The sequence below is a fragment of the Pezoporus occidentalis genome, unplaced genomic scaffold (genome assembly GCF_034315485.1).
Source record: "Pezoporus occidentalis ecotype Australia unplaced genomic scaffold, CSIRO_AGI_Poc_V1 ctg9, whole genome shotgun sequence".
Classification (NCBI taxonomy): domain Eukaryota; kingdom Metazoa; phylum Chordata; class Aves; order Psittaciformes; family Psittacidae; genus Pezoporus; species Pezoporus occidentalis.
In genome coordinates this window covers 6,995,992-7,019,517 of record NW_026916262.1, presented here as the reverse complement: position 1 = coordinate 7,019,517, position 23,526 = coordinate 6,995,992, and the positions used below count along the sequence as shown (strand labels likewise).

The 23,526-nt window shown below is 41.3% G+C and overlaps 1 long non-coding RNA gene across 1 annotated transcript; it reads left to right on the top strand.

The window, feature by feature from the left end:
* The first annotated feature begins 224 nt into the window (after window positions 1-224).
* LOC134156796 (uncharacterized) lies at window positions 225-22,084 on the top strand. The gene is made up of 3 exons (XR_009962066.1): window positions 225-2,330; window positions 4,079-4,136; window positions 21,726-22,084. It is a non-coding gene; the product is annotated as an uncharacterized LOC134156796 (long non-coding RNA).
* The last annotated feature ends 1,442 nt before the right edge of the window (window positions 22,085-23,526 follow it).

The following is a 23,526-nucleotide window of genomic DNA, read 5'->3' as shown; positions in this document are numbered from 1 at the left end:
CAAAACACCCCTTTTTTTTCCCCCCACACCGGCAGGTTTTGTAATGGCTTTGCTCGGAGTTGCATGAGCGGCAGCAGGGACCGGCCCGAAACTGCAGCCGGGGGCGCCGCCTGCCGCGGACTGGGTCCAGGCCGCGGGCCCGGCCTGCCTGAGGTGTGTGGCGGCGGAGGTGGTGCTGAGGGACCGCCGCTTCCCGCCCGGCCCTGTGTCGGGGGGAACGGAGCCGGCGTGGGGACGGTGCTTCCCTTCACCTTTCCTCGGCTGGCCGCGGCGGGACCGAGCCCCGCTGACCCGGGCAGGAGCTTTTGGAAGGAGGGAAGATAGAAGCCCTGCCCGGAGGTGTGCCCGCAGCGGCGGCCTCCCCGTAGTGCCCGGGGCGGGGGGCATTGATCGCCAGCTGCCCTCTAACAATTCGGTGAGATTTATGTAAACGCACCACGTAGTTTGAGAGGAGTTGGCCTGTGCCGCCGTTAAGAGTTGAGGTTTAACACCGTCTGCACCTGTAGCATGCCTGATGGCTTAGGAGGTGTATGGGGACATGGATGTACCGAACTTTCCACTTCTGTGGTGTTTTGTGTTGGGTTTTGTATTTTTAAGCCCCCTTTTCGGTCACAAGGCCGTAGTGGGGTTGGCGGAGCTGGGCCGCGGCCGGTGCTTGCCCTGCCTCCCTGCGGGTGCTCCCAGCGCCTCCCGTCCCCGCCGGGCTGCTGTTGGCCGGACTTAGGATCACGAAATACGGGCTGGGTGAAAAAAGAGCTTCAACGGAATAAAATGCAACGTTCAGATTCTTCTCTTCACCCCTCCCCCCCTTTATCCCCCCCCCCTCCCCGTCCCCGCATTTAATTATATCCATACGCTGGCTCTTCATTTGGGAAGCATTGGAGCCGTTGCCATTCCCCTGAATTTTAATTCAGTGGCATTTAATTCATTACACTCTGTGAGGGTGTGATGATTTTTGCCAGTAGTAAAAACAAAGGGAAAACAGCAAACCAGAATGTTTTAAGCATGCTGGTGGGATGTGAGACCTTAAAGAGCCTCTGCTGTCTTCCCTCCCGCCACTTTTTTTTTGGTACAGTAATAACAGTGCATACTGCAAAGATAAGATACTGTGTGTGCAGTATATCTACTGCCTTGTATGCTCTTGGGTGTGTGGGATTGTGCTCCTTAATACAAAGGAAAAAAAAAAGGTTAAAAATGAAATTGTAACTTTCAACAGATGCATTTGAGTATTTAGTCCTCTGTATGAAAAACAGCAGAATGCTTCTTTCCTGATTGTATTGTTTTAAACTTTTTTTATATTACAAATGCCTGTATTTAGGTTCATAAACATTATCTATGGCTACCATACCCTGAAATGCAAAATTATTTGAATTTGGTATGCATTTATTTCTGTTCATTATCACAAGATCATCTATATTTATAGAGGAATAGAAATTTATATATATTAAATACCATATTTTTAATTTCTCTGAAATAAATTGAGGTTTTGTAAAAAACTGTCTTGTCACTTTACGTATTCCTCTGACTAACTCACATCCTCTGTGAAATCAGTGTATATATTACAGGATGTGTGGGATTCCTTTTTTCTTATGTTGAGTTCACAGTAACAAGCTGGAATTCAGTGTAGGAATTCATTGTGCATTTGGGTTTTTATCTCTGGGCCGGTCTAGATTAATCCTTCAAAAGAAGTAATGTAAACTGTTCAAGATCTCTGACAGGGTATGGTCAGTGGTGTGAAATCCAAGAAGAGATCTGCTATATGGCAGAAGAAAGAAGCTTGCCAGTTCTTTTTCTTTTTTTATCTTTTTGTTAAAGAAAAGGGTTCTCCCAACTTAGCCTTTCTTCTCGCGTTCATGTTAAAATGAAATAAAAAAAGGATTTACTTGCTGCTCAAAATGACACTTAGACTATGTTGTAATATTGTCAGAGTATTTTAATGAGTAAAATAGTTTGGTTTCTCTGAATTTGGAATGTTTGGTTAATCCAGAGTTAAATGGTATGTTCATGGAAACATTTCAGCTTTATGGGAAGTACACACATTCTTAAAGCTTTCAGCACAACATGTCTTTTCTTTTTTTTTTTTTTCTCCTCCTTTTTATTTTTCTTCCCCCTGATGCATTGTTTCAAGTGCCATTCTGCAAGCATGGCTTTGTTGGGAAAGACTGGCTAATTATGAGGCTTGATTTCTGTTTTCTAGTGTTACAGGCTAATGCAGTGTTTCACTCTAGATCTAGAGGGAGATGTAAATGTTTTTGGCTCATTTACTTTTTTCAAATCGTGATGCATAAACAGCCACAGAAAAATGAGGGAAGGTCAACAAAATTAATGAGGTGAGATGAGGATTTGGGTTGTTTTTCGTTAATTTTTAATATGTTTTACATAAATGTAGTTCCTGCTATCTCAGATATTTGGAACATTTTTCTCAGTTCTTGCTATACCCCCTTCCTTTTGGGGGGCGATATTTTAGCATTTAAAATTGTACTGGTCAACACTCAGCTAATGACCTGAAGTACAAGCCATTCAATTTCAGTTGCAGTGGAATTCTTTTTGGCCAGTACACAATTATGTTTGAGTTGTTTTGACTGATCTGTTTCTTTGCAGCTGAATGTATGTGGTTTATGTATGCACAGGAGAGCACATTTATTTCTAATGAGAGATTTTATTATGGTAAGGATGAGAGGACCAATTTTTAAAAAATTTCAAAGAGGAATAATGGAATTGTCATTTCTACATGAAGTAAGATGTTAGTATTTGCAGTTCGTGATTTGAAGCAGATATGGATCCCCTTTAGTTCTTTGGAATTTTTTTTCATAGATGGCAGCTGAAGCTCCATGTTCAATCTTCGTTATTTTCATAAATACACTGGAGAGCACAATAGGTTCATTTAAAAATCACTTAAAAGAAGAACTGCTTGCTTTTTTGTTTGCTAATTTTTGTGAACTTTCACAAAAGTAATTTGCAAAGGTCACAGTCATTGCTGAATGCTGTGGTGCTTATCTACTTTTTTATACTTCTGTTTCTCAACACGTAATGGTACATGAGACTCAATATGGTACAAAGGTGTCTTTTGCATGGGTATATTGCAGTCATCAGTAATATTTTACTCAGTGTTGAAAACAAATCTATTCATTGCTCCAGGGAATTTAGATAGGATTTTTTACAACACAGTCTATGTAACTGATGTGCCATGTTTACCAGAGAAGGTAGCGCTGGTATACAAAGAAGCAGCATTGCCCAGTTCTCTTGTCCCTAAAAAGAAGGATAATGTAGGAATGAAACTGTGGTATAACAAAGTTGGTCGGGCTGGAAGTACTTGTTAAGGCATTCCTCAGTCAACAGTTTTGCTTTCTCTCATGGGATATATTTATAGCCTGAAATGAAGGGGCACTCAGAGTCACCATTCCCCTGAAGAAGGCTGTATCCTGGAGAGCTGGGGATGTTGATTTACTGGTCATCTGTCAGTAGCAGTAATGCTCTTTAGTGGCAAATTTGTGGTATTGGAATGAAATGATATGCCATTTCCATAACAAATCCTATTGGTAAGGAAAAAAGATTTCTGGTTTGTTTATATAGTAATGCCCCAGAGTTCTGGTGTATGCATATACTTGTATACGTGTTGTGTTTCTTTTTACTTGAGTGGCAAAGCTGCAATCTAGCAGGCCTGAATTCTGCCCTCTGGATGATGCCCAGCCTTCTGCTGCCATCCCAGTGCTGCTTGTTGGTCAGGGGTACAATTACAGATGGTGCTGAAGATCCCTTTCATTTAAACGGACAGTATTTGCTTTTTTTTTTTGTGTGTTATTCAAAGGGGTGATAATTAGGCAAAAGAAGAGGCTGCTGTATATGTATAGGATGAGTATTTTTCAAAGTGGGCTATGGGCTAGTACCTCATCAGTCCTTTGCTGCTCACAGTTACAAGAGACAACTAGACCAACAGGGAGAACCTTCTGTAAAGGTGTTCACCCTGTAGCTGACCAGAGAAAGTAATTGTGGGTTTGATGTGGTGCACATAGTTTAAAGCTATTAAGGGTACTCTCGCAAAACGTTTGCATTTGTGTGACTGACTCCTCCATCCCAGTGCTACATGGCCTCAGAAGGAGCTTGGGCTTCCAAAACTCATGACAGCTGAAGAGGTGGTGAGTAAGAAGTTAAATGTTTACCTATAAAAATAAGGAAACTGAGGTAATGTGTTTTCATCACGAATTGACCCTCTAGTGCTCAAACACTGGAATTGCGTTATGTTTGATGTTTCCAATGATAGCAGTACAGGACTGCGTGGCAATACTGTGCAAAATCAGTTCTGAGTATCAGTTCACCCCCTTTTTGAGTCTCTCAGATTTCTCTTAGTCATTTGCACTTGTTGAACCAAGAGCATCATAGCGCTGTATGTTATGCAAACTTAGAGTGAATGGGTCGTATAGATTCTGAATTAAGATGTTGTTTAAAAAATACGAGTCTTTCATCTGTTTAGTCCTATTAGAAGTGAGGGTTGCTCTTGGGCCCATAGCTGCAGGAGTTTCTTGTATTTGTAAATCTCTTCTTTCTGTTCATCAGTTGAACTGAAAGGCTTAGGCAATAATGATTCACGCTCATATGGAGAAAGGGAACTTTGTTTTTCTTGCTTTGACTGAACCCCTTGCTGCCTCTGTGTTTACAGAAGTGTCACCTGAGAAATGCTTTGTTCTGAAGCTCCTGATCAGCTCTGAAAAAGTAGTACCATAATTTTAAAAATGGGTTAGAGGCTTTAGGAAGCAAGGCTTGATGACTTAATGCTGAGGTTTTGCTTTTCACAGGTTAGTGTTTAGAAGTTTCCAGGCATTTTAAGACATGAAATAATAGCTGCTTGAGGACAAAGTAAACATGCCAGGATGAGTCCTGGACACATTGCAGGCATTATGAGCCCCATATTCATTTGAGAGTAGCCCAGTGACACTGTTAAACCAGACTAGGTAACACTATGCCATATAAGGAAAAAAGAAAAACATATTTGTATTTACTTGCCAACTGAAATGTACTCTACACCTTTACTTAGTCATTTGAGGTGACTAAATGGACAAGCATTTCTGTCATATGGGAGAAATTCCAGTGAATTGGCAAAACAGGCCTTAATAAGCAATATATACTTGCAAGTGCAGCATTTTCCAGATAAAAGCAATACCACTTTGATAGTTCAGTTGTAGACAATTCTTTTGAAATAAATACTTTAAGAAAACATGTTGATTTTGTAACTCATGGCAACTGTGTTTCAGATCTCAGCTTATGTTTAGTCTAAACTTCCAGTGTAACCACATCAGAGAGTCTTTCAGGCATGAGGTCTTGCCCTTGTTTGCATTCAAATCAACAGCATTAAGTTGCTTATCTTGAGGTTGAGCAAATAAACTTTAGTCTTCTACTCAGACAACACTTAATGAAAACCCACATTCAGCCAAGGACCTCGCATGAAATGCTGCTGGGTGGAGACCCCCACAAGCCTTGCCTCTTCCCAGTATCCCAAGGTTTTGTTGCAGTATGTAAAAGTGTTGGACATGATTGAACTGCACTAAGGTGGAAACTTCACAATAACCATTAAGCTGATGTAAACATGCTGCATTGGGAGACTTGTGTCATCCACCATGTGAAGTATTTTTGGTGGACTATCTTGGAAATAACTTCATCAGAAATACTGAAGAGACAGGCTTTTATTTGCAATTAGCTGGTGGTTTCTTGTTTTGTTTTCATAGTTGCATTGTTTAATTAAACATTGTATGCAATGTTTAATAAGGTGTTACCCTAGGCTAAAATATAAGGCTACCATATGTCGATAGTGCAGCACAGTAGATAGAACTTGTCCACCGTATGGTATCACCAGGATCCCTTTGGGTGAGGGAGAACAATATTTTTGTGTGTATTTATTTTGTGTAGTTCTAGTATAACTTGGCTAATATGAATTACTTACTACAGCACAAATTATTTTTAAGTAATTTATCATGTGGTAGTTTGATGACAAAGATCACAAGAAAAATGGAAGTGGGCTGTATCTCTCTGGTGGGATGTCTTGATGCTGTTTTGTTGCATACTTGTTTGTATAATTCAGATCTTTTGTAACTGTTTTACATCCTGTGACTCAGTGCTAGTCTTGTTGCTGTATTTAAGTAATGACTCACCAGTGCTGTATGACTTACATCTTGTCTTGTTTAGGTTAACTACTATTGCTGTGTTACCGGTAACTTGTTTGACCTCCCCTACCACACTCAGAGAACTTCACAAGTTAAGGACAGGACTGCTAGCCACAGGAGTGTGCAGTCTGAGCAAGACAAGAGCCTGGCATCCCCCCACTCCCCCAGCAGCTTGCCCACCACCAGTTCAATGGTTGCTGCTGCATTTGCCACTGGGCTGTCACCCTCCCTCAGAGGTAATGCTCTCATTTCTCTGGGAACTCTGTGAATGTCCTCCTGGCAGCAGCACTGCTGGGGCTATGCTGAATTGGCTCATTTTCCTGGCTGCCCAAGTGATGTGCTGGCTCTTTTGGTTTTCCCCCACCTACCTAGGGTGGAGGCTATCCTGGCTGCTCTTAATCCTTGCCTTTGGTGGAGGAAGTTATGGGCAGTATGTGCCATTACAGCATCCTTGGCTGACCTTCTGCTGCTCCTGTTCTGCTGCTCGCTTCTCCTTGCCTTCGCGGTAACTTCTCTGGAAGTTGCCTTGCTCCAGCCATTGCCAGGATGTAACTCATTCACATCCCAGTTTATTCTTGAGTACTCCCTGTGCCATATATACCATGTTCATCACAAAATCATTGCTGTCCTAATGGGGAAGTGACTTAGTCTCAACGTGTTTGACAGCTTCATTAATCATGATGTTTTACTGTTAAATACAAGCACATATACTATCCCAAAGGATAATACTGAGCATATAAGGTGGGCAAATAAGGATCTTCTATTGGGAAGAAAAGGTTGCAAATCACATCTTCATGATTGCCTTCAGCAAAAATGACTGTTTCATTTATAGCCTACTAATATGCATCTAAATCTAATGCATCTGAAGAAGAAATAAAATGATAAAAAAAAAGCCAGCACAAAACCTCAAGGTGGGCTTCTTAAAATACATAAATAAAAAAAGAATAGCAGGATAACCAGGTCACCACAGATTTTGCTATGGTGCTTGTTAGCTTTTCAGTACTTCTTTGTCTATTGTGGTGAAAGCTTCACTTTACTGTTTTGTGAACAGAGGAGAATTAGTTGCTCCTTAGCATGAAGACCTCTGTTAAAAAACTGCAAGCAGTTTTATTTATTTACTGCTTAATTAAAAAAAATCTCTAATTCTGAGGGAAGTGAAAGAAATTTTGCAACCTGCACAAGGGGTCAGTATTTTGTAGGGTTGGGCACTTCACTGTCAATAAAATTAAAAGAAGCAAATGGTGCTCAGCTGCAAAGGCAAGAAAATGAGTTCTGACTGGTTCCAGTTAGGAGCTGCAACTCGGATGGCTTTAACATGGTGTCTGAGCACAGCCTCTGCTTCCTGGCACAAAGGCAAATATTTGCAGATCTGAGTGGAGTAGTACAAGCCCTATGCCCGTATGTGGCAACAAAGGGCAACCACTGTGATGAATGCTGCTGGACCTGGGACCCTTGGCATTGTGCTGAGGACATGAGGGGAGAGAGATGAAAATGGGGGTCTGGTAAGGCAGGGGGCTGTCATGTGCAGGCAAGGAGAGGTCAGAAAGGCAGGAGCAGGAGGTGGGACTGCTGGGGGAAAGGCAGTAGGAGATGATTGTCTGCATGGGTCAGATTTGAGATGATGAGCTGGGAACTATGGTCATGCAGGATTGGTGTCTCTCCTACCAAGGGTAGCTGAAGGCCACCGTAACTCAGATGCAGGAAGGGGATGACTTCCCAGGACGTGCAGAAACCATGGGGAGGTTTTCCAGCACGTGTCCCAGGGCCACAGAAGATGGAGGTAGGGAAACAGCTTTTGGTCTGAGTGTTTCTGAGTCACAAGGGAATGCCCTCTTCGTTGCTTCACAGAAGAGGGTCAAGCAGAGTGGGCTGTAAAACTGGGGCTGTGTGTGGTGGTGGGCTGGGGTGCAGGGCAAGGTGAGGAGGCCAGCCAGAACCACCTCTCTCTAGATGCCAACCACAGGGTTTCTGCCGTGTTTCCCTGGATCCTGTTTTCTACTCCAAGATTAAAAATCTCCCCTCAGGGGAGAACGAATAGGAAATTGTGTGGTAGCTTTTGCTATGTTTCCAGCTGACTTTTTCAACAGAAGCAGGCAGTTGGGCCCAGTGTTTCTTAAGACATCTTTACAGTTAGAGTAAAATTCCAGTTCTGCTGAAGGCAAAGCTTCCCGTTGGCCTCAGGAGGGCTGTAATTTCATCTTGGCTTCAAGATGCATTAGGAAGTGCATGGAGATCCTGCAAACAGAAAAAGGGGAAGTAAAAAATAAAGATTTCTCATTCAGAAGCTGCTCATAGTGCTGAGTTCATTCCATCAAGCTTCAAAATATTCTCATTGTTTTTCTGATCTTGTTTATTGAGAGTATATGGGTACTATCCAGGGGCAGACTTTATCTGAGCATCTGTGACTTCAGTATTTCACTCCTCTGTTTTGTCAAAAAAAAAGAGATCAAGATCAGTTTCTCAAAAATGATCAGTTACAGAATACTTGTTTTGATTTTAGGGTCCCTTTTAAAAACAAAAAAAAAAGTTGTAATGTCTATTTGAAACGGGACTACTTCTGTGAATGCCAACATTCTGAATGTCTAGCAGGTATTTCTACAATCATTTGTTTTTCCAGTTCTTTGTAAAAGTCCCATTTTATACTTTCTCAGAAGTGTTTTTTCTTGCAGCAGTTCTGGAAATAGCTTTTTCTTTGCAACCAGTGAGAGAATGTGTACCATTGGTGAGAGCAGGCACAGGCAAACTGCAAAACAACATAACCTGTGGAATTAACACTTCACGTTGACACCCATTAAAAATATTCAGAGATTGACTCAGCCTGCCCATGTTGCACAAATAACATGCTTGGCTCTGAACGATTCAAGATCTTATCTGCTCTCAGTGCAAGTTCAGTATGGAGGGCCTGATCCTGTTCTCATTAACCTCCAAAGGAGTTTTGCTGCTCACTTCAAAGAGAATTACATCAGCAGCATTTGCAGTGAAGCACACACAGCTTCTGTATCTTTTCCCTTTTTTCTTTCTCTTTTTAAAAAAGATTTATATTCCAAACAACAGCAAAACAAAAATAAGGCTTGGAAACAGTCAAAATAAATCTGCTGTCTGTTAAGCAGTGTTGTTGTACGAGGGCTCTGTTTAGAGTTCTTAACTGCAAATTGACAGTAGAAACCAGTAAGAGCTGATATCATCAAGGAGTTGGTTGTATTTGAAGCTGAGTACCCTCAAGTCCATTGTCCCCATGACAGGAGCCTTGCATGGTCCATGGTATTTCTTTGCACTTTTCACAACTATTTGCAAAGAACTGGAGCTTAGCCCTTGAGTTCACCCACTGGCAATGTATCCATGTGAACAGCAGTGCCTACAGCGGTCTCTGCAAACAGCCCCAGGGAAGGTAACCCTTTTCCTGCTTTGTTTTCCCTGTGCATAGCTTTTGAAGAGGGGGCATGTATGGAGGAGGGATGGGATGGAACAGCCATTCAGTATTTTATTCGGTTTTCTGTTTCTTCTAGGTTGTAATATTAAATAGCAGAATGAATGCATCCATTTTTTGCCTTATTAGTCTTATTGTTTTATAGAAGAAAAGCCTTGTGACTCTACAAATACACTGGTTTCTATGGTGAAGGGAGCATTAAGTTTGTCACTCAACCATTCTATATACTTCATATGTTTTAAGAAGAGCCTTCTTTGTGCTGGAAGAGCACAGCACATTGAATGCATTCCCCACCGTGGTGTGCACTGCCCCTGGTTCTAGAAGAACTGTGCCTGCCTGTGGAGGCCCAGAGGGAGTCCTTTCCTCTGTTGTCTCCTTTTCTCCATCTCCAGACCATAACCACAAGCACCTGCTTTGGTTTAGATGCTGATCTCTGCTGCATGTTTGTCCATGTGGAAACCATGCAAGATCATCATCTGCTGCTACCTGGCACCCACTGGTAAACAGGTGGTAACAAACTTCGATAGTTACTCCTATTGTCTTCCAAACTAAAACCTTTAGACTTCAGTTTAATGGGTCTGGTATCCCCATTTCCTGTTCTCTGAAGCTCACTTTCCTGGTTTCAAACCAATGAAGTCATCCACTGTGGGGGATGCACTGTGCTGTCCCAAGGGAGTAAACATGAACCAGCTTGCTTCTAGTCTTTGAGGTTTCCCCCCTCCTCTCTACTGTTGCCCTGTTTTATTCTCAGTCATCCTTGCCAACTCCTTCCCATGCCAGAAGATGTTTTCCTTACCCCATGCTGCAAACACCCTTTTCCCTTCTGGCTGTGGGCAGGCATCCCTCCAAGCTGTTTCCTTCTTACTTTGGCAAGTCTTCCAGCATGATAATCAAGGCAAATGACATGTGGGGACGTGAATCTCTGTTTTTTTCTCCACCATAACTATCTCAGCCACGGGAAGGAACCTGAGTTCCTGTGTCTCCTCCAGTGAGTGTCCCCACCTTAGCCCTGTATTGCTCTGCACCAGTATTCACTGGGGTGCAAACAGAATGAAACTGAAGTTTAGCATACCCAGTGGGACTTAAAGTTTGAGTTCATATGACTGTTCTAAGGTTGAGAGAATGGGAATAGGGTTGGATTTTCTGTATCTCCTTTGTGTATCCTGATAAATAGGTTATTCTGAAGATGTGTCCTCTTTTTTTTCACAAAGGAACTACTAAACATCTAAGGTTTCTTCTGATGCAAGATGGGAGGAAAACTGAAATTGTAAAGTTTCAGAGGACACATAGGTGACCTGTTTCCAAAGAGTAAGTGACCTCTTTTCAAAGCATCATGACAAGTGCCTGGTGCTTGGCACTTTAGTTTGGCCCTTGCACTCTGTGCTGTCTTCTTTCTGGTGTCAGGAGAGTCTAAAAACCTTTCTGAAATACACTGGTGAATTTTGACATGGTTAATATGGAAAAAAACGCAGACTTTTAACAGTAAAACTGCTGAATGAGAGAAACATCCAAAGGTTTCAGTGGAAGCTCTGTTAATTGGAGAGTTTAAATCTAGAAGAGCTATCTTCCCACAAGATAAGCTCTTATACACCTTCACATTATTACATTTGATGCAGCTATTACTGATAGAATTCTGTGGCTGGTTTGAGGCAAAAAGACTGGGTTAAATAATTCTAAATGTTACTTCTGGACTTAAACTCTATCTGTCAGTGACAGATCCTGCAGTGAGTGCATTGCCTGGAATCTGGAAATTGTTTGGATGGTTCTGCTCCGAGTTCCTTTGGTAGACATCATCAAGAAGGTTTATGGGGAGTCCCAGAGAGCACCCTAACAATTGATATGAAGACTGGGGCAGCAGTGTGACTGTTGGAAGCTGCATTGCTTAGGGTGGATGGAAATGCTGCAAAAGGTGAGCAAAGACATGAGCCCTGCCCTGCCACCACTCAGCCCCTCTGGAGTAAAAAGGGTAGAAGACATAAAGGAGGACAGCACATAAACATGACAATAGCGCATTAAGAAAGCCGTGATGTTCTTCTGCTATGTTCCTCCTGGAAAAGAATGATTTTAGATAATCACAAAAATATGTACTGTAACAAAACCAAATCCCTACCACCTCTGAGTCTGTTGAGAAGATGACATGCTTTTGGCAAGTGCTTCAATAGCCACTGAAATGCCCAATGCACGTTAACGATCTAACCAATAACTTATAGGTTCCTATTTTTTTTTTTTATTCATTGTAGAACATTGACAAAACTGCAAACACATGTTTCTGCTGCTAAAGCTTAGTCTTATCGCAGTTTGAAAATGTGGAAAATCAATTACATGCTTTGAATTACTCCCTTTATTGCTATGAAAGAATTTCTTCATTCTTTCAGGGTAGCGTACACTTAGTAACATCTACCACTAACAGGCTGTTAGGACTTTCTGCTAAATTAATACACTACAAGTAAACTAAACAGAAGGCCAGTGGAATTCTAAACATCCACTTTCTCCTCTGTTGTGGCTGTATTGCAGCTTGGGAACCCTTAGCCTTGTTGCTACAACATCTGGACAACATTTGGGGCTGTCTCTCAAGTGCACGGGTGTGCACCTCCGGTGAATTTTAACTTTCAACATCTCTCTGCCTCTAATCTATATTTAATGTTTCATGACTAGTAGTCAAAGAAACTTCAGCTAAATATCAGGTTGGAATGAAAATGATCCTTGGGAAAACACTAATTTTCAGCATTCGCTGGCAAAGTAGCTGTGACAGAGACGTTCCCTGGAGATTTGTAGCCCATTCTCTCACAGTAATAATAATTAAGACTCGTGATTACTGTGCCCACATAATCAAAGATTGCTTCATAAAATGTACTCCCTAAAGGGACGAATTCCCTGCTCCTAACTGGATGTCAGTCAGAGGGATCAGCACCCCCAGGGATCGGGAGTCTTTGCTTGCCCTTTTCATTACCGTGTTGTTAGCATTGTGTTACTTCATATTCTTCTCAATGCAAATGAGTAGGTAATCATGTGTAAATCGTGCCCTCCAGAAGGCACATGTAGTGAGTTTTTTTCCCCAAATCTACCACAGGGATTTCTCACATGGAACATAATTACATCTCTGCCATATGGGCTCATTTATATTCTATTACAGGTTAAGCTAATACGACTCAGAAATATGCTAAAAATACCTCAAAGTATTTTGAGCACTGTCAAAACACTTGTCATTTCTTGCTTGCCTGTTTGATTGTGAGTGACTTTATATTTATTTAGAGATCTGCAGTGCCGAGCAACTTCAGAAAAACAAAATTAGGCCAGTTCTGTGCTGCCCGGTCTCCAAAAAATGCTTTAAATTCCCTCCCGTGACATCTTCTTTCAGTAATGGCAAATAGATCAGTGAACAATGAAGCTGAAAAGCCTCTAAGACATATTTACCTGTAGCAACACCTCTGTGGGGTTTAGGTTTCCCAGGAGGAAGGGAGCATCCAATTCAGTTACATACCTTTGTCATCATTAGGCTGGATCAGGTCTGCATTGATCTAATTACTTTGTTCTGATAAAGCTGTACTTGCACTTTAGCCATAATAAAAGTACAAACCTCTCTACCCATGGAAGAAGGGCTACTGTGGAAATAAATGTTGCCTAAAAACTTATGGTAAAACAAGAGTAGGTCAGTGGTGAGTGCCATAAATGAATACTTTAAAACTGAAGCAACTAAAGGTTATATAACACTGCTTTCAGGATTGTGGGACTACATAATAATATGTTATTTTCCAATTTCAGTGGAAATGTTTAATTTCACTGTAAGATTTTCTTTGAAAAGATTTTAAAATTGCTATTGTTTCACTGGTTTCTAAAGCTAATACCACTAATATCTCTGGACAAAATCTGGGTCCACCACAATCAATCCTAATTTTATTATTTTTATTCATACATTCAGTATTTCACCCTTTGAAATTTGATCAGATTTCCTTTATTCCACTAGCTAAGAAGGAAACATGTAGAAAGTAATACACAGGTAGGAGGATTAAACCAGAGGGTGGGAGAGGACCTCATTAGACCTGCACATGATAGTTCAGATGATACATTGCAAAAGCAGTGACTGACCTTTGTTCCAAGGAGACACTTACTAGAAATTGGATGAGGGTTTTGAAAACAGCAGCTGTATGTTTCCTATAACCAGGAGATAAAATTCAGTTCTGGTTTATAAAGCCCTTTGAGGTTTTCAGTGGTGGAAAATTCTATGTAGGTATAAAATCAATTCTATAACTATGAAATAAATTCTGGTACCTCTCTAGAATTGAGTCATATTTTTCAGAGCATTGCTAGGAAGTGTTTGTTCTTTTGTTTTCAGGTTTTATTTTGCAATAGAATAATAAATATTTTAGATTATTCAGCACTTGAACACTAAGTTCAGCCTTTCCTGAACGCTTTTTGCATATTTTCAGAGAGCAGTAATTATTGCTAACACATTGTGCTCAGACGTTTGTGCAACAAAGTACGTAAGCAATTAACATTACATGTATGAAAAGTCCCCTTGAAGTTAGACACTTAAGTACTTTTCTGGATCAAAGCCTGGAAACTATGATGTCTGTAATTGTGCAATAGCATCAGACTCACAGGACAGCTTTCTTGGAGTTTACCTTGTTCTTAAAAAACGTCTCAAAATTAGATGAAACATTAGGGTTTTGGTCAAAGTTGTGCACTGGCCATTGCTGAATAAGGAGAGCAGTCTGTTTGACTGTGTGTTCCTTGTATAAAGGAAAAAAAAATCAGGCCAGCTATGAGTTTATTACCTGAGAAAAGCATTTTTCCAGCCTTCGTTATTCCTGAAGCAGTGTAAAGGACACTGCAGTGATTTCATACATCAGGGAGGCATAAAAAAGAGAGTGGTCTCCTGGGCTGTGAAACAAAGAGAAACAAACTTCAACTCTCAGAGCTCTCTTCAGAGCTAACTCCATTAAATAATGTTTTAATTCAGCTGTCATGAGCATTTGATTAAAGAACCTGCTATACAATTTCTTTTGCAGTTTCTGTAGCCCTGACTTGTGTAAAAGCGTCCCATGCCCTTGGAAAAACAACCTCCCCCTTCTGCACACAAAAGGTAGTCTTTTTGCTCAACATCTTCACAGCTTGCTTCCTTTTTCTTCAGGCAAGGTTTTTCATTTTCATTCCACAGTTTCATTTAATGTAGAAGTACAGTCATTGTGGATACTGCGCCGAGCGATTGCTGTATGCCTGTCCTGGTTTTATGCTCCTCCCTGGGCATCCAGCTTTGTCCATCGCTGCAGTAATGTCAGGGTAGTGGCATGAGGTGATGGCTGTAGTGGCGTGAGGTGATGGCTGTCCTGGCATCCCCATGTCACACCAGAGCATGGGCAGAGGCAGTGGAGAGGGGTAGGGTGAACAGGTAACAGCGGTCTCAAATATTTAGGACAGCGGCATTTCCAAGAGAGAGGATGACTGTTAATGTGCCCTCCTGGAACTCTCCCTTATTAGGGTGGTGGCAATCTGCTGATATTTGCATTGCATATTTATCAGCCATATGTCAGTCTGTCAATATTTATCTCTCGGTGGTGGGCAGCCGTGGTTTTTAAGCAAAGTATCTAGCCGGTGCTGCATGTGTATGCTCAGTTGTGTGATCTGGGTTAGGCTTTTGTTTGCAATTGGTGCCTGCATGGAAAGTTCTGGTCTGCACTGGAAATGAGTGCATTTCAACATGCCTATGTTTTGCAGGAATAGCTAAATCAAGTGCCTTTGTATGAAAATTTGATACTAGTATCCATAGTGATGTTTTAAATAAATCATTCCTAGATATACAAATCACTGTACAGTTAAGTTTGGACCTTCTTTGTCATTTGATGGATAAATGTGAAATTCTTTTGCTGTCTAACATGATCTACTCCCTGCTAATACCCAGTTCTCTGAAACCCTTTGAAATGAGAGTTTGTGTCATCCATTTGGCTAACACACAGTGTCTGCTTTCCAAATCTGTGTAGATGATAATCTGGTTTAATACCTGTACAAATCAATTAATTTTATTTTGTGCACTGTTCACTGCATGCCAAATTGGGTGGGAGAGTAGAAACACTTAGCAGGGGAATCAGACTTCACATAAAACTACATTAGATAAGCTTTGCAATGTGAGTGGGGGAGGAAGTGAAATTTAGCATTTAATTCCCTCATCTACAGACAGATTAAAAAATGGCTTCCAGAAACAAAAATATAGGGCAGGATTGTGGAGCCCTTACTCATGCTGCTGAGCAGTTTTGCATTGGATTTATCCCACTGAAGCTTAATAATATCACCTCCAGGGTGGCTGAAAGGATGCAGAGTTTCTTGCGAGGCACTTTGATGCTTTGTCTACTGCAGAACATAGGCAGCATATCTTCAGACCTCCTTGTGGGGCTGGACTTCTGACTTCTCTTTGCAGTTTCTGATCGCCATCGCTGCAATTTAGGTTAGGAGCCTGTAAATCTCCAAACTGCCTGGTGGCAAAACCGATGGGTGTTCTGATGTGCCTGATGGATTCTGCAAGAGGGATTGGGTTCAGTCTTCAAGCCTGTATGTCTCAGCTTTTAAACCTTTACCTTAGACTGCATGAATTTCATCATTTTCAAAATGAAGCCTTCTTCAAGCAAGATTTATGTAGCAAACCTCCATTTCCGCCTTCACACCTATCTTCTTGTAGATAACGTGTATTTGCACTGGAAAAAAAAGTTGATGGTAACTAAAATGCTTAAAATGCTTTTCACCCCTGACTAAATCCATAATTAAGCAGTGACACAGATGGATTCAAGAATAAATTGCTAAACACATTTCAAAATATGGAGGTAGGAGGATGAAAATCTGTGCCGGGGAAATGGTTGTAAGGTGATCTATCAAGTAAGTGCTGCTAAAATTTTGCAGCACAAAATGCTGTACAGAAAAGATCATTGTCAGAGGGAAGATGTCCAATTCATCCTAATATTATAATAGTATTCCTGATTGCAGGCACCTGTGGAGAGTTTAGTTTTAGAAAGAGGATTATACCCTTTGTTCACTTGGTTTCTCACTCAGGAAAAATCCCCAGAATTTTCCTCATCGTATCACATGTAGAATTCTTGTTAAAATACATACTATAAAATTGCTTGGGGAGGACAGAATACCCAGTAAAATGAGCGAGTATTTAAAGATCATGCCTCTCAAAGGAGCATTATGTGCCTGTACCCTTCTCTAGTTCTTTCAGAAGAGAATTTTCTGGGTAATGTGGAAAGAGGGCAGGCAGGTTATCCTGCTGCTGTGCCAGCCAGAGCTACCAATTCCTGCCATGACCTTGCTTGGGCTCTGAGATCCGTGAAATGGGACAATGATGATGGAAATGCGAACCCTGGAGGAAATTTTGGTGGTGAAGAAGTATTGCTGCAATGAAGGTATTTAACATCCAAGGTAAAAAGTAACGACTGTGGTAATAAGGAAGATTGTCAAGCATGTCCTGCTGGCGGCCTATGTGCGAGACTGTCCCTGGTCCTACATGGCAGTGCTGGGTCAGAGCTCTGTTCTGGGAGGAGCTGCAGAAATACCTGCCTGCCTGTTGTCTCACCAGGAGCAGGCACGAGGCTGGCTTTATTTGCATCTCCTGCAGGCAAATAAGTTATGGGTGGCTGTGTTTTCCAATATGAAATTCACACTCATTTTATTTAACTCTTTAAACTCAGTAACATGAGCCTGATTGTGCAGATCCTCTTACTGACTCATTCACACATGCAAGAGTTGTCCTACTGACATGAGTAGGTTGGCAGTACCAGTGTGTTTTATTTAGAGTGTGAGGTGCAGAGCCTTTCTTTTTAAAATATATGTCTCAGTTGCTAAATGTGTATTTTTTTGACAAGGGATGTAATGGAATAAGATTTCTTTCACTTTCTGAAAAATAGTGAAGGCTCATCCTCCTGTTCGTCATTGCATATGTGACACAGATGGGTTTTGCAGAGGCAAACCCAAGTTTATGTACTTTCGAAAAACTTGCTTACCTTACCTTCTCTTTATAGTTGTGAATATTTTACTTGCTACCAACAGCCTGCATACTGCTGGCTGAAATTCAGCACTGTAAAAATCTCATTAAAAATGGAAATACCCATCTTGATTCCATGTTCCAAATAAATTTCTGGAAAGCTTTTCATAGCTTTCCATAAATAATCATATATTATTGATTTTTAAAAACATGGTTGGAAACCAATTGTATTTTGAAAATACTTATGTCATGCTTAAAATGAGAAAGTCTGTAGACTGTCTATTCCTCTCAAACTATCATCATGAGTGCTGTTAGTCACTTGAGGTTTTACATTTAATTCTCCTGTAAACATTTTGGGTATTTCAGTGCCACTGTAAGTACACTACAGTGTTGGGTTTTTCCTCAAAGTTAAATGTACCAGAATTCTTTCAATTGTTTGAGAATTTTTGTTACAGACATGGTCTGATTTTCCACTGGTTTGTATCCTTCATGGCTATTTGCACCAATGAAAAGAAGTTGTTAAATGGTGTAAAACTCAATGCATTTTTACTGAACCCTTTTTTAGCAATGGTGTGGCATAATATGCAAGGTAGCACAGCATTCAAGGCCAGAAATTTACAGATATTAATGCTGTTGGAATTCAAATGAGCAAAGGATTATGGAAACAATGTCATATCTTGATATCTTGGAAAGGAACAACAGCTCTGATGCTGTGGCTTTTGGCTTAAAAGACAACTTCATATTGATCACAAAGCCCTCACATGGCAATGACCTCCATTACTGCTCATGTGAACTGGATTTGACTCAGTAACCTCAAAGTTGAAAGCCATACATTTCCTTTTATTTTGTATGTCATTTGCTAATAGATGATACTCTTTTTTATTCTATTCAAGCTCTTATATGCTACCTACCACTGTAGCTGAATGGTTTCCATTTGAGTGTTTTTTTGAGGGGCCACAGTGTGACACATGTCATTCCCAGTTTTGCTTTCTGTTCATGTACATAGACATTTCTGGAAGGCTGGAGACTCTATGTTTTATTTTTCCTTTATTTTATCTTTTTTTATTTTAATGTTTTCATTTTACTAATGGAAGTGGATCAAGGACCTTATCAAATGCACAGGGAGTTCATACAATGTCCGCAGCGCTGGCTCTGCTTCCTGGAAAGCTCTCTGTCTTGCATGAAAGACATTATTTCTTGTTACACAGGGATCTTTCATGCCAAAGTAATTCAGTAGTCAAGTACATTCCTTGTCTGCGCAAATTTTTTAAGCCGGTTGATGGGAGCATGAATCTGAAGAGAAGCCCTATAGGAATGTAGCGAGTGGTCAGACTCAACATTTCCAAAACAATTCATTTCACTGATGAAGAATAAGAGTGCTGCAAGTTACACTTTTCATAGGCTGTCATTTTCATGCTGGATAGACTTGCACCACTGTAATTTTTCACGTGTAATTCCTGTACAGTCACAAGTACCTTTTGCACAGCCTTCCTATTTCTCATGCATGAGTCAAATAGTGCCCAGCTCTATGCATTCAATTGCACTGAGAGGTACAAGTTGAACTCATGTTAGAATTTAGCCCTGTGAGTTTTGTGCTGTCTCCATCAATATGAGATTAATGTGTGAAAGTGTGCACTTCAGCTATTATTGCATATTTAGAAAAAAATAAATGCATGAATTTTAACTTCTGGATAGATTCACGTGGAATGAGAATAACCCTTAGGCTCTTCTACTGCAAGTGATATTTGAGGGGTTTAATGCTAGTTAAAGGTCTGTGGTATAATGACCTCATTTGCATGTGATTATGCAAAGGGCACAGACTTTCGGAGAGAGATCAGGAATGTATACGTACAGTGCATTAGGCATTCAATGTTTAGGCAAAAATTTTAGGGGGAGCCCAAGGCAAAAAAACTGAGACTGTGATCCCACTGGTTTATGTCTCTCTCTGGGAACAGAGTTGGACAAGGAGATCTGCACTCTTGAGTCATCCTGACTGCACTTTAGGGAATGATGATGGACATCAGTGCTGAACTGACTACTGATGGTGTGTTTTGATTTTGAGGATTTTGAGGTTGGGTAGTGTTGGAGATAAACCAAATAGGGGCAGAACAAAGTTGAGTGTGTATGCTATTCTTCAGCCTGGGTGTCTCTGTATGCTGTGGTCCTATCTTCCTGGTAGATGAAAAATCCTGGTGCTATCCAGCAGCAGTGATGGGTCTAACTGGTTGGCAGTAGGTGCCCAGATGTCATATTATCAGCAATTCCCACAAGAGTGAATTTTCCTATTTGACAGAATTTGTCAACTATATCTTCCAGCCTGGATTGCTCTCATTTCTTATAGAAGGGGAACATTAAAATAAAAAGTAAAAATCAAATAATTTGAAAAAAAGTTGTCAGTCAGTAAAGAGGAGAAAGCCATCTTGCTCTGGTACTGTTCTGTGTTCGCACTGAAACACCAGACAGCAGCTGCCTTGGAGCTGCCCGCACAGCAGGGAAAGAGATTCATCTACATTTAAAGATTCAGTGCACAGAAAATGGAATGACGACATCTCTCATTTCCATGCCCAGCGACATGCACTCCAACAGACAGCTATGCTTCCTCCACAATATCTCTTTATTTTCCTTTATCTCTGCTTTTCTACCTCCTTCTTTCCTAACGCCCTTCTTTAAGCTTTAGTTTTTCTTGTTTAATTTGGAACTTATGTTCTTCAGTGACCAAATCCTTCTCCCTTTGTCTCTCATCAGAGCCTTCATTGCTTTACATTCACTGGGAAGAACTGATCCAGTTATCTTCCAAATTATATTTCAAGGGCCTGCAAGCCTGACTTCACAGATAAACTAGAGAGCACCCCAACCAATATAAATACAAGACATAGCCTTTTCTGCTCTGTTCAGCAGTAGATGATGATTACCCGATTTTGCTACATCAGTTGCTACCAGAGGGAGCAGCATGTCCTGCCATCATTCCCAATATTCAGTCATTATATAGTGATTGTTATTGTCTATTATTTTATATTAGGGTAGCAATTAGCACTCTCAGAGCTTGATGACTCCTGTCCAAAGAGAGAAAATGGTTTCACTCCCATATTTCTCACAGACTAAACATAAGACAAGAGAAAACAGATAAATCCAGCAGGCAGTTCAGATACTGGGGGAAATGAGTATTGATGCAATGAGTCACAGCAGTGCCTTGTTATAATTTCTGCAGGCTCTATCTTTCTGTCTGTAGAAGGCAGAAACCCCTCTTGTTTGATTTTGTTTTGTTTGGAGCATAACAAGCTCCCTCTTGGTCAGATCTACGCCTCCCTTATACCTCTTCATTTGATTTGAGTTCAGTGAATGTAGCCATGCATCCCTTCCTAGAAGAGAGACACATATTTCTTCAGCAGCAAAGCCAGTATTTTTCAGCACAATGATGACTATCTAATTTCCACTCAGTAGAAGTATTAGGGTAAATATAAAGCAGCCGTATCCCTGGACAGTGATGTACTCCACTCTGCCGAAGCAACACTTCTTCAATTTTTTCAGATAGCTCCGTTTTACTGTCATCATGAGTTTTGTAGACTTGGACACCACTGTCAGCATCCTACTAGTCCTGCAGAGGTACTTTGGAATAATCTGCCAAAGAGCATCTTACTGCATTGATATAATGGTGTATACATTTGCTTGGCTTGATCTCACATAATCCATCAAAATCTTCAGGAATAGAAAAGGTTGAATCAGATTTACTGATAGAAATTGCATTCCCAGTATTGTCTCCCTGATAAGTCAACCATGTCAATGCTGAGGGATTCATTATTCTGTTTTATAAGGCACTTTGTAAAATTGCTTTTCCTGGGAAAGCAGAGGTTTAAAATTGGTGGTTAGAAAGAGCATCCAGCCAGGGGCTTGGTGTTAGGTTTTGGTTTGCTGTTTATATCACACCTTCTGCTTTATAACAGCAGGCAGGAAAGAATGACAGAAGGAAAAACTATGGGGAACAGTTAAAAGGACATGAAGCTCATCTTCCTTTAAATGCACCTTACTGGGGAGGAGACTGCTTATTTGTTTTCAGTTTTTCAAAGAGAAACGGTTAAGCTCTGGAATACATTTTCAAAGGTGGGCCTAACCACAAAAGCCAGATATGGACACTCTTGAGCTACCAGGCACTGAAGTGACTGTTTCTTACCCTCAGACAGGTAAGTGCGGGAACGAGGCTGCAGAAGCAGACTGCTGGATTTCTGTAACCAAGCTTGCTAAGGACAGCTCAAACATCTGCCGGGAAAGGGTGAGCATCGGCAGCCTTGCTTTGGAGCTGAGAGCTGGACCAGACCACCTCTCCCTGTCCCTTGTTGTACTGCAGTAGTGAGACTCCAGCGATCACACCTATGCTTGCAAGTAGGATAATTCAATTGATGCTGCTCCCTGAAATTCCCATGTCCACTTCTGCATTCCTCACTTCATCCCTAACCTTAGAATGCCTGCTGTAATTAACTGCCTGCCAATGACATATTTTGCGTTAGAAAAGGCACTCTTGATAGTGAGAAAAGTGGTTCCTGCCGACACTGAATTTTTATCAAAATTCCGTGAAAGCTATTCTGTAAACAAATCTCCAATTGCAGATTCTGTCAGTAAGGATTTTTCCATGTGAGATAAGGTTTCAAGGAGCCTCCTGGACAACATAAAGGTTAATGCTTGGGCACTGCCCGGCCCTTGACAGCCTCAGCAGTCCAGGGGTAGCACATTTTGGCTTCATACCTGCCTCTTCCCAATAGAGATGGGAACAGCTGCTTGAGCAGAAAATGGTACTAGAAGTCAAATGCTCACTACTGACACTCACATGTAGGAAATATTTGAGTCATGGTAACTTGGGCAGAGACTCCGCCCAGAAGTCAGGTATGGTGAAGTGGCTTAAATATCCTTTCCTCTTCTGGGTTTGTAGAGGCTCCCATGCAGCTTCAAGTCAGTGTGATTTATCTTGTCCTTGCTGGATTATCCCATGGGCTGCTCAGCATCTCTGTGCTCTCTTGTGCCCAAATGTTGTCCCACCAGGAGGTCCCTGTGCAGTTCCGGTGCTGGAGACTCTCAGGAGATACTCTGGCACTGGTGCATGACTGTCCTTGTGCCACCTGCCTGCAGAGCCCTGCCTTTCTGTAGTCAAGGTTTTTCAAGCCTTTACATTTCTCCAGCCCTATTATCTAGCAGAAGTCAGAAGGAGAGGTGCAAATCACACCCCTGGGTTTTATCCCCAGCTGTGCATTGACCTGCCAGGTGACAAAAGAGGTTCTGATGGGAGGGTTCAGCCTTGGCCCATCTGTCATTTAAATGAAAACGATGCAGATTTTTTCTAAATTCTGATTGTGCAGCAATAATTATCTCCAGTTATCAGACAAGTCTATTCACCCCCCCCGTTCCCTTTCTTATTACCAGCATTTCCCATCTCTGCCATTTTCTTCTGGCATCTTATGTGTGCCCCAGGCAGCAGGAGAGCCCCTGCGCAAGCCCAGTCCCCTGCCCTGAGCAGAGCACAGTGGGATGCCTGCCTCATGGAGGCCTCAAGGAGCTACCTTAGTGCAAACCTTTTTTTTCCTCCCCTCTATCTCTCCCAATTTGTTCACAGGGAGGATGATAGTGACACAAGGACCATTCTGCTGGAAATAAAGCGGCTTCATAGACTTGCTCAGAAAGGAAGAGTAATTTACCCACACAGAAATGTTTACAAAGGTAGAGTACAAGTTGAAAGAGAAGGAAAACAGCAAACTTGGATTATTTATTTTGTTTGAAATGGTGAACTCATGTCTCCCTAAAGCCTGAGCTCCAGCCTGAGCTCCATGCCATGGGGTGGTGTTGGAAGGACTGCATCGTCCCCATTTCTGGGAAGCCAGCTTATTAACAGTGTATCCTTCATGGCTGAAATCCACTCTTTCTTACATTTTCTGATGCTTCTTTACTGTCTCCATTTACTTCTTGCCTAGCTTTCAAGTTTCATCTGGTCT